The following is a 10,476-nucleotide window of genomic DNA, read 5'->3' as shown; positions in this document are numbered from 1 at the left end:
TCGGCCGGTGGGCCCGGGTGCTGCCTTCCCCTGTTTCCAAATCGCCGGACCTCACGGAGGTCTGACTGACCCTCTCCCTAGTAATCCAGAGGAAAATTACACCCCTTTCTTGTAATCCGTGCACACGAGGTGACAGAGGAGACCCAAGGTGCGAATGTACCCGACCTCCTGGAGCCCTCGCTGGGATCGAGGAGGCAAATGAGCCCTCATCGGGACTTCCAGGCAAGCACGGCCATCTGGGCACCCCATTGGAAAGCATTGCGTGCGACCAGATGGCCGAGGGGATAGGGGCGACCAGATGGCCGAAGGGATAGGTGCGACCAGATGGCCGAGGGGATAGGTGCGACCAGATGGCTGAGGGGAAAGGGGCGACCAGAGGAGGCCTGCACGGGACCGATGGACCCCAGTTCTGGGCCCTTGGTGGAGCAGCAGGCGGGGGTACAGGGCCCCGGGCCGGAGCACCCGACCCGGGGCCTGATGTTGCCCCTGGACCCAGCCGTGGCTCAGAGGCGCAGGGGACACCTCCCCGAGCCCTCCGGACCCCGTCCCGGGCACCCTGCCACGCGGCGGGACCGAGGACGGAGTCCAAGGTGGGGTTGCCACACAACCCGTGCCCTCAGGGGCCCCGGCCAGAGCTCCTGAACCCAGCCAAGCAAAGGGAGGCTCCTCGGCCACAACGGAACCCCGTCCTGGGCCTTTGGCAGTGCAGCAGGCTGGGGGATGGGACCCAGGGCTGGAGAACCCGACCCGGGGCCCGACGGGGCCCTTGGACCCAGCCAGGGCTCCCAGGCCCAGAGACGCAGGGGAAGCCTCCCCGGACCCGCCGGACACCATCCCGGGCACCCTGCCATGCAGCAGGACCAAGGGGCCCTCAGGGGCCCCAGACGGAGCTCCTGAACCCAGCCAAGCAAGGGGAGGCTCCCCAGGCACATGGAACCCCGTCTCAGGCCTTTGGCAGAGCGGCAGGCTGGGGGACGGGGCCCAGGGCTGGAGCACCTGACACAGGGCCCGGCGGGGCCCCTGGACCCAGCTGGGGCTCCAAGGCCCGGAGGCGCAGGGGAAGCCTCCCCGGGCCTGCCGGAACCTGTCCCGGGCACCCTGCCTCAGGGGCCCCGGCCAGAGCTCCTGAACCCAGCCAAGCAAGGGTAGGCTCCCCGGGCACAACGGAACCCCGTCCCGGGCCTTTGGCAGTGCTGCAGGCCGGGGGATGGGGCCGGAGCCCTCAATCCGGGGCCCGGGCATAGTCCATCTGGTCCCCGGCAGAGAACCGCCAGCCTGGGAGGGGTGTCCTGGCATACCCTGCCCTTAGTAATCCAGAGGAAGGCTACCCCTCTTTCTGGGAACCCGTGCGCACCGAGTGATGGAGGGGACCCAGGGCGTGGACCAGCCTGGCCTCCTGGAGCCCTGGCTGGGATCGGGGAGGCGAATGAGCCCCCATCGGGACTTCCAGGGCAGTCCGGCCATCTGGTCGCCCCATTGGAAAGCATTGCGTGCGACCAGATGGCCGAGGGGAAAGGTGCGACCAGATTGCCGGGACCGAAAGGACTCCCATCTGCCTGCCCTGAGCCGAGCCTTCCCGGTAGGGCTTCCGCCTGCCCTTGCAGGGCTCGGGGGCTGCACATCCTGGGGGGCTCAGAGACCCCGGCTGGGCCTCAGGCACGGGGAGGACCGTGTGAGCTCCCGGAGCCCGCACGCCCGGGGGAGGACTGCCCGGGACGAATGGAGCCCATCCCAGGCACTTTGCCATGCCGCGGGCCGGAGGAGGGCGCCCTGGGCTCCTGGGAGGTGTTGCCCGGGCATAGTCCATCTGGTCCCCGGCAGAGAACCGCCAGCCCGGGAGGGGTGTCCCGGCATACCCTGCCCTTAGTAATCTGTAGGAAGGCTACCCCTCTTTCTGGGAAGCCATTACGCACCGAGTGACGAAGGGGACCCAGGGCACAGACCATCCCGGCCTCCTGGAGCCCTGGCCGGGATCGGGGAGGCGAATGAGCCCCCATCGGGACTTCCAGGGCAGCCTGGCCATCTGGTCGCCCCATTGGAAAGCATGGCATGCGACCAGATGGCTGAGGGGAAAGGTGCGACCAGATGGCCGGGACCGAAAGGACTCCCATCTGCCTGCCCCGAGCCGGGTCGGGCCTTCAAGATAGGGCACCCTGCCTGCCCTAGCAGGGCTCGGGGGCTCGGCTTCCCAGGGGCTCGGAGACCCCGGCTGGGCCTCAAGGATGGGGAGGCCCGCAGAAGCTCTCGGGCCCTCACGCCCGTGGGAGGACTGCCCGGGACCCATGGAGCCCGTCCCGGGCACTCTGCCACGCCGCGGGCCAGAGGAGGGAGCCCCGGATGCCTGGGAGGTGTTGCCCGGGCATAGCCCATCTGGTCCCCGTCAGAGAACCACCAGCCCGGGAGGGGTGTTCTGGCATACCCTGCCCTAACCAATCCGGAGGAAGGCGACCCCTCTTTCTGGGAACCCGTGCGAACCCCGAGACTGAGGGGACCCAAGGCGCGGTCGTGCCCGACCTCCTGGAGCCCTGGCTGGGATCGGGGAGGCAAATGAGCCCTCATCTGGACTTCCAGGAAAGCCCGGCCATCTGGTCGCCCCATTGGAAAGCATTGCACACTACTATTCCAACACATTCCCTACTGGACTTGCTCTAGATGGTGCTCCAACATAAGGAATATACCAACACCTTCCCTACTGGACTTGTTCTAGATGGCGCTCCAACATAAGTAATATACCAACACCTTCCCTACTGGACAAACCTACAGTAAATGAGGTTTCCTATTTTACTTGTAGGAGGTAACCAGTATTATGACGCATGGTCCGGATGCATATATTTAAGCTCTATAATTATTCTTTTCAGTGTGCAATCAGAAGCTTCTAAAAGGTCCAGAAAATATCAAAAGCCGACATTGAACACCATGTTACACAACCTGGGACCCTAACACAGGTCTGACTTCCAGACTTTGACCTATACCAATCGACCTGGCATATCTGACACTGGCTCAATCACGCTCGGCCTGAAATTGGCCCTTAGTCTCTACCTACTGTTTTCATAGACTTTCATTGGCACTTATTGCTTTTTGGTGCTTTTTTTTAAATTGAAGCTATGAAAAATGTTATCTCCGGTAATGCTTTTTGTGTTTTTTTGTGTCATTCCGTTTATTAAATTCTATGTTACGACAGAGGCGAGATTATGCTTAACTTTGTTCACTTTTATTCAACAATAGCCATATTCAACACTTAAGAAAAAACTTCAAATCCCATGATCTAAGAGAAACAGGAACCATTAATCCATCTAATCAGCATTTAAGAGCCCTTTCATAGCCCTTTATTGGCTCTCCTTCCTTCTTCCTTCCATGCTCCAACAGTCTTCAGATAAGTACTTGTGGCCTTCCGTTTCCATTCGTTCTACAATTCCACTGTATTTCGTGTCAATATTGTTTTATTTTCCTTCGTAGGTGCTTTGCAGCTGCAGGAATGCCTCAGCGCACCTTTCTCGGTCGCCAGGGCTTATCTGAAAGAAACACGTTAGTTAGATTTCTCACCTTAGAATATCCCCAGGCGTCAGGCTGGATCCGGAAAGATTTTTCGTCAGCAATACCCCTTGCGCGTCGCTAGGCGTCGTCTGTCGCTCCGCATCCGTCGTCGGCGTTGTGCGCCGGAATGACGTCGTCGGAGTACTTAGACGCCGCCCTCGCGCGCTGATGTCAGTTCTTCTTTTTTCCACGCCAGACAGCGCCGATCCGGGAAGAGCTTACCCCTTAGTCACTTTTTGACTAAACTTTTTTGACTCTTTTTGGTCTTCTGTCGACTCGACTCTGGTGCCGGTAGGATGTCTTGTTTTAAGGCCTGTGACTCCTGTCATCGACTGATGTCGGTGACGGACCACCATCGCCGGTGCCTTTACTGCCTGGGGGCCGACCATGATGCGGAGTCGTGACTCGACTGTCAGGCCTTGACCTCGAAGGCTAGGCGGGAGCGGTCCCGTAAGCTTCTCGAGCTCGTCGTCGCTCATCGGGCTCGAAGTCTTCGGGTAAGTCGAAGCGCTCAAAGAAGTCCAAGAGGCGACACCGCTCTTCAGACTCCCCTCGCCGGTCGCTCGACTCGGTCGAGGGTCAGGGTGGTCCCACCCCCGTGGCTCCGTCGGAGCCACAGGAGCCGCGTCCGTCTCCATACCCGTCTGTCCCTGGGACTGACGCAACACCGGCGGAGATCAGCGCCTTCCTCTCAGCCATGAGGGGCCTGGCTCCGCCGTCGACACCTGCCGGCGCGCCTTCGGGCCCCGCAGGCTTGACTGGGTGACCTCGTGTGCCGGCGGCTTCGGCCCCGGCGCCGTCGACGACTTCGGTCCCGACGCCGCAGGTCCCCGAGGGATCCAGGCCTGGATCTCTGCCAGCGCCGGTCGACCTCACGACTTCTCCTCCGCCGGCGCCAACACCGGTTCCACCCCCAGCGCCGTCCCCGGATGACACCGTTCCCCGGTTTCGCCCTGGTCCGGGCTCGGCGCCGGTGCGGCGCCACTCGACGCCGCATCTGACGCCGATGGATGAGAATTTCATCTACCGCCCGGCTCCGGTTATTCCTCCTGTTTATCAGGAATCGGATGACGGGGGCAACTGGGAGGGGTCTGAGGACCCTATGGCCAGACAAGCCGAACTTTCACAGGACTGGGCAGAAGAACTGGGAGATGGCAGTGGTCTGGACACCTCCCCGGACGCTGGTTTCATCTCTCCTCTGACTGTGGCCTCGGAGGAAGGTGCAGCTTTTTCAGTGGTGCTGCGCAAGTCGGCCGACGTCCTTGGGCTGGAGTTGCCTGCTGTGGCCGTGAGGACTAACGTCCTCACAGAAGTGCTTCAACCGTCAGCAAGCTCCACAGAGCCTCTGCTGCAGTTCAATGAGGCACTAATAGACGTTCTGCAGGGCACCTGGTCCAAGCCCTCCACAGTACCTCCTGTGGATCGGAACATGGCCCGGCGCCACCGCCCTGCTCCGGGCGACCCCAGTTCTCTGTCCCAACACCCCACCCCCGAGAGTCTGGTTATCCAGGCCTCGACTTCCCAATCCTCCTTCGCGTCCGCTCCTCCGGATCGGTAATCCAAGAGACTGGAACAGTTCGGAAAGAAGCTGTTCTCTTCCCTGAGTTTGAGACTGCGGTCCTTGAATACCGCTTGCCTCTTGGACCGTTATTCCCACTCTCTGTGGGATACGGTGGAGGACGTGCTGCCCCTGTGTCCGGAGGAGGCCCGATCACGGCTCGCCCAGGTGCTTGCTGACGGGCGGGATGCAGCACGACATGCCATACGGTGTGGACTAGACACCACGGGCTCGCTGGGTCGGGCAATTTCGACCACGGTGGCGCTTCGTCGCCACGCCTGGCTACGGTCCATGTCTTTCTCGGGGGATGTCCAGAGTACCCTCATGGATATGCCCTTCGATGGCACTCGCCTCTTTGGCGAGAAGGCGGATAGTGCGCTGGCTCGTTTCAAGGACTCCCGGGCTACGGCCAAGTCCTTGGGTCTCTTGGCCCCGCGGCCGCAAACTTCCGCCTTTCGTGGCCAAGGAAGGGGCGCCTCCTCACGTCCGCCTAGCCACCGGCCGCAGGATCAACCTGCACGCGGTCGCAGACGTGGATTCCACCGAGGCGGTACTGGAGGACAACGTGCCGGTCAGTCCACATCAACCCCGGCAGCATCTGCCTCAAAGCCCTCCTAGTCTGAGCTTTCAGGCCCATTCCACGCCAGTGAGCGGCAGAGTTCGCCATCACCTGCTCCACTGGCGTTCCATCACATCGGACAGGTGGGTGCTGCAAATCGTCCGTAGGGGCTACTCCCTCCGCTTCAAGACAACCCCTCCAGCCATGCCACCGCAGTACCACCGTATGTCGGGGGATCACTTGAATCTTCTACGGGAGGAAGTTACGGCCCTCTTGGCCAAAGAGGCTGTCGAGCGCGTTCCTGGTCCAGAAGTAGGTCGTGGTTGCTATTCCCACTACTTTCTGGTTCCCAAGAAGGGCAAAGGGGGCCTACGCCCTATCTTGGACCTCAGGAGCGTCAACGCCTTACTCCGGAAGGATAGGTTCAAGATGCTCACCATAGCTCAGGTTCTGGCTGCCCTAGACCCTGGAGACTGGATGGTAGCGTTGGACTTGCAGAACGATTATTTTCACATCCCCGTCCTGCCGGCCCACCGGCGTTATCTGCGGTTCACGGTGGGTCAGGAGCACTTTCAGTTCACCAGTGCCCCTCGGATGTTCACGAAGGTGATGGCGGTGGTCGCTGCTCATCTGCGCAGATCAGGGGTTCCTGTCTTTCCCTATCTCAATGACTGGCTGTTGAAGGCGGGGCCTGCCCCAGGCAGTCGTCTCCCACCTCCAGACTACGGCCGACCTCCTGCATTTGCTGGGGTTCTCCATCAATGTGCCAAAGTCACACCTGAGACCCTCCCAGAAGCTCCTCTTCATCGGAGCGGTTCTAGATTCGGCGCAGTTCCGGGCCTATCTTCCGGAGCAGCGGGTCCGGGATATTCAGGCTCTGATTCCCATCTTTCGGCCTCTATCCTGGGTCTCGGTCAGGTTGGTGCTGCGGCTTCTGGGGCTGATGGCCTCCTGCATCCTGTAGGTGCATTACACCAGATGGCGAATGTGGGCTCTGCAGTGGGACCTGAAGTTTCAGTGGGCCCAGCATCGTGGCAACCTGTCCGACCATGTCTTGATCTCGGAGGGCACTGCGAAGCAGTTGCAGTGGTGGCTCACGAACCGCGATTGGGTCAGCGGCAGATCCCTCTTCCTACCCCAACCGGAGCACGTAGTAGTGACGGATGCATCCCTCCTGGGATGGGGGGCCACATGGGGGAGGCAGAGATCAGAGGACTCTGGTCTCCGGCTGCGACTCGGCTCCATATCAAATTTTTGGAGCTGAGAGCGAACCGGCTTGCACTGAAGGCATTCCTTCCCTCTTTCCGTGGAAGTGTGGTGCATGTGTTCACGGACAACACCACCGCCATGTGGTATTGCAACAAACAGGGCGGGGTGGGGTCGTGGACCCTTTGTCAGGAGGTGCAAGGAGGCTCTGCGCCTCTGGACATGGCTGGAACACCAGGGCATCACCCTGGTGGTTCAACATCTGGCGGGCTCTCTGAACGCTAGAGCAGACGAACTCAGCCGCCGGTGCATGATGGATCACGAATGGCGTCTAAACTCGGACATGGCGCAAGGCCTCTTTCGGCAGTGGGGAGAGCCTTGGTTAGATCTATTCGCCACCGAAGAGAATGCGCAATGTCCGCAGTTCTGCGAGTTGGAGTTTCTAAGGCAGCACTCGCTCGGGGACGCCTTTCGTCGCGAGTGGAGTTGCGTTCTGTTGTACGCCTTTCCGCCTATACCACTTCTGCCCAGAGTGCTGAAGAAGATCAGGCGCGACCGGGCCCAAGTCATCTTAGTGGCTCCGGATTGGGCACGAAGGTACTGGTATCCCGAGCTACTCAGTATGTCATTCGATCCTCCGACATGACTGCCTCTTCGGGAGGACCTTCTGTCGCAGCAGCAGGGGACGGTCCTCCACCCGAACCTGTCCAGTCTCCACCTCCATGCGTGGAGATTGAGCGGCGACAGTTGATGCCATTTGACTTGCCTCCTGAAGTCTGTGACGTTATTCTGGCAGCCAGGCGTCCCTCCACAAAAACGGTATACGCCTGCAGGTGGAACAAATTTGTGGCATGGTGCACAGCAAAGGCTGTGGATCCCCTTTTCGCCCCTCTTTTTGAGGTTCTCCTCTTTCATCTCCCTCTGGCCCAGCAGGGCTCTGCTCTGGGCACCCTGAGAGGTTATCTATCAGCTATCTCTGCTTTCTTACGGCTTCCTGATCAGCCTTCTCTTTTAAAGTCCTCTGTTGTTTCTCGTTTCCTTAAGGGCATTACTCACATGTTTCCTCCTGTCCCCTTCGTAATGCCTCAGTGGGATTTGAATATAGTCTTGACTTTTCTGATGTGCGCTCCCTTTGAGCCTCTTCACAATTGTCCCATTCGTCTTCTGACTCTTAAGACTGCTTTCCTGGTAGCTATCACCTCGGCTAGACGGGTGAGGGAGCTCCAGGCGTTATCGTCTAAGCCTCCTTTTCTTTCTGTTCATCCAGACAAGGTTGTCCTCCGGACTCGTCCTTCCTTTCTTCCAAAAGTGGTAACTCCCTTTCACAACGGGCAATCTGTCACTTTGCCGACCTTCTTTCCACCTCTGCATCCTTTGAAAGAGGAAGAGAGGCTCCACCGTCTGGAGCCAAAACGGGTGCTGTCCTTTTATTTGGACCGCACCAAACAGTTCCGGGTGGACGAAAAGCTTTTTGGTGGATACGTGGGTGCTAAGAAGGGAAGGGCAGTACACAAGCGTTCCATTTCACGGTGGGTCGTATTGTGTATAAAGGCTTGTTACTCCTTTGGTAAAAAGGACCCTCCTGTAGGGCTGAGAGCCCATTCCACCCGGGCCACAGCGGCTACTCCTGCCCTGGGATGGGGAGTCCCTTTGCAGGACATCTGTCAGGCAGCAACGTGGGCCTCGCTGCACACGTTTGCCAAGCATTATTGCCTGGACAGCAAAGTCCGTAGAGATGGCTTCTTCGGCCGTTCTGTTCTCCAGGACTTTCTGGTGTGATCTTGGTTTGCAGACCCACCACCGTGGATGGTATTGCTGGGGTATCTATTCTAAGGTGAGGAATCTAACTAACGTGTTTCTTTCAGATGAACAAGTTACTTACCTTCGGTAACGATGTATCTGTAAGAAACATTAGTTAGTTAGATTCCACACCTTAGAATATCCCCAGGCGTCAGGCTGGATCCGGAAAGATTTTTGTAGCAATACCCCTTGCGCGTCGCTAGGCGTCGTCTGCGGCTCCGCGTCCGTCGTCGGCGTCATGCGCCGTAATGACGTCGTCGGAGTACTCAGACGCCGCCCTCGTGTGCTGACGTCAGTTCTTATACATAGCTTTCCGCGCAAGGGATGCTGAGCCATGCAAGAGACCGACACTGGTGCCAAAAAATCTAGGGCCCTGAAAGGGAGAACCGTAACCCTAGATGTCGGTTCGCAGAACGGGGAGGCTAGGTGGGTCGGTGAGGAATCTAACTAACTAATGTTTCTTACAGATACATCGTTACCGAAGGTAAGTAACTTGTTCATCTGAAAGAAACACGTTAGTTAGATTCCTCACCTTAGAAGAGATACCCCAGCAATACCAACCCCGGAGGTGGGCCTGCGAACCAAGATCACACCAGAAAGTCCTGGAGAACAGAACGGCCAAAGTGGCCATCTCTCCGGACTTGGCTGTCCAGACAATAGTGCTTGGCGAACGTGTGCAGTGAACCCCACGTCGCCGCCTGACAGTTGTCCTGCAAGGGGACTCCCCGTCCCAGGGCAGTTGTCGCCGCTGTGGCCCGGGTGGAACGGGCTCTCAGCCCAACAGGAGGGACCTTTTTCGCCAAGGAATAGCAGAGTTTAATACTGCGGTTCCGTGGGAATCTGACTGACATTTTGGGTATGTTCGAATATGGACGAGTTTGGTATCTACGAACCGCAAATGACGAGTTTAGTGGGTGTACGCGTTTTCGCTACGCTACTATGTACGGGTCGTCTCATTCCTGGGCATGCCCATCTGAACCCTTGGGTTCCATTTTAGATACGGCGTCCATTTTGTCTCTTGCCCTCAAGTAGCCAGCGAACGGACACTGTCCGCTTCGTGACCCTGGGATTCCCAAGCTTTCGTGGAGGACACATGTTCCTTTGAAGGTGTCTTTATGATGAGGGGGATGACACGGCAAGGGCAGATGGCTCCGCTCGAGGCTCATCTTGCCATGCTAGTTTATTGTTTCAGTCGTGCATACATTAGGCACGAGTTCTTTGATCCTGCAATCAAGTTTCCGATATTGCTCTCTACACTGTTTTCTAAACTGTTGTGCATCCTTGTTTTTTTTCCTTTTCATCTGTTCCTTCCTCTAATTCGTTACGGTCAGAATGGAATGTGCTTAATGTAGGGATAATGTGCTTTTAAAGTTGGGAACCGGCAATGTTGCTGTAATTATGTTTCGGGTTTCTGAAAACATGAATGCGACTTTTTTGAAGTTTATTGTGGGAACTGAGTTGTAACCTTTTGTTCGCCATGCTGTTCAATGACGAAAATGTGTATAAAAGGAGCGATCCACTTTTGCAATTTGAAGCAGTCTCTCAGAACCTACACGTTGTGTATTTCTTGCAATTTCTGTATCCCTGCAGTAAATAAATGCTGATCTTTGACGCCCCAGGAAGTGTCCCGTGTCTCTGTGTTTCGTACGCCGGAACAGGTAACCCACGAAGGTTTCAGGTGTTGTCCCCTGGCACCGCTGGGCCTTAGAATAGCCCAGTCCTTCAGTTGGCGCCCAACGTGGGGCGACATCAGCGGTACCGGTCCAAAGCCCGACGATCGTGAGGAACTTCGTGTGAAATCTCCGAGGGAAGGTGCACC

General features: G+C 58.0%; 1 protein-coding gene across 2 annotated transcripts in view; it reads right to left on the bottom strand.

Moving 5' to 3' along the window:
• DNAH17 (dynein axonemal heavy chain 17) overlaps positions 1 to 10,476 on the bottom strand; it is a 14,992,541-nt gene that overhangs the window by 5,430,362 nt on the left and 9,551,703 nt on the right. The gene's annotated exons all lie outside the window — the stretch shown is intronic.

This window comes from Triturus cristatus, chromosome 7, assembly GCF_964204655.1.
Source record: "Triturus cristatus chromosome 7, aTriCri1.1, whole genome shotgun sequence".
Taxonomy (NCBI): Eukaryota; Metazoa; Chordata; class Amphibia; order Caudata; family Salamandridae; genus Triturus; species Triturus cristatus.
Note: the sequence above shows the minus strand (reverse complement) of the source record. Positions and strands in the feature narration are given on the sequence as shown.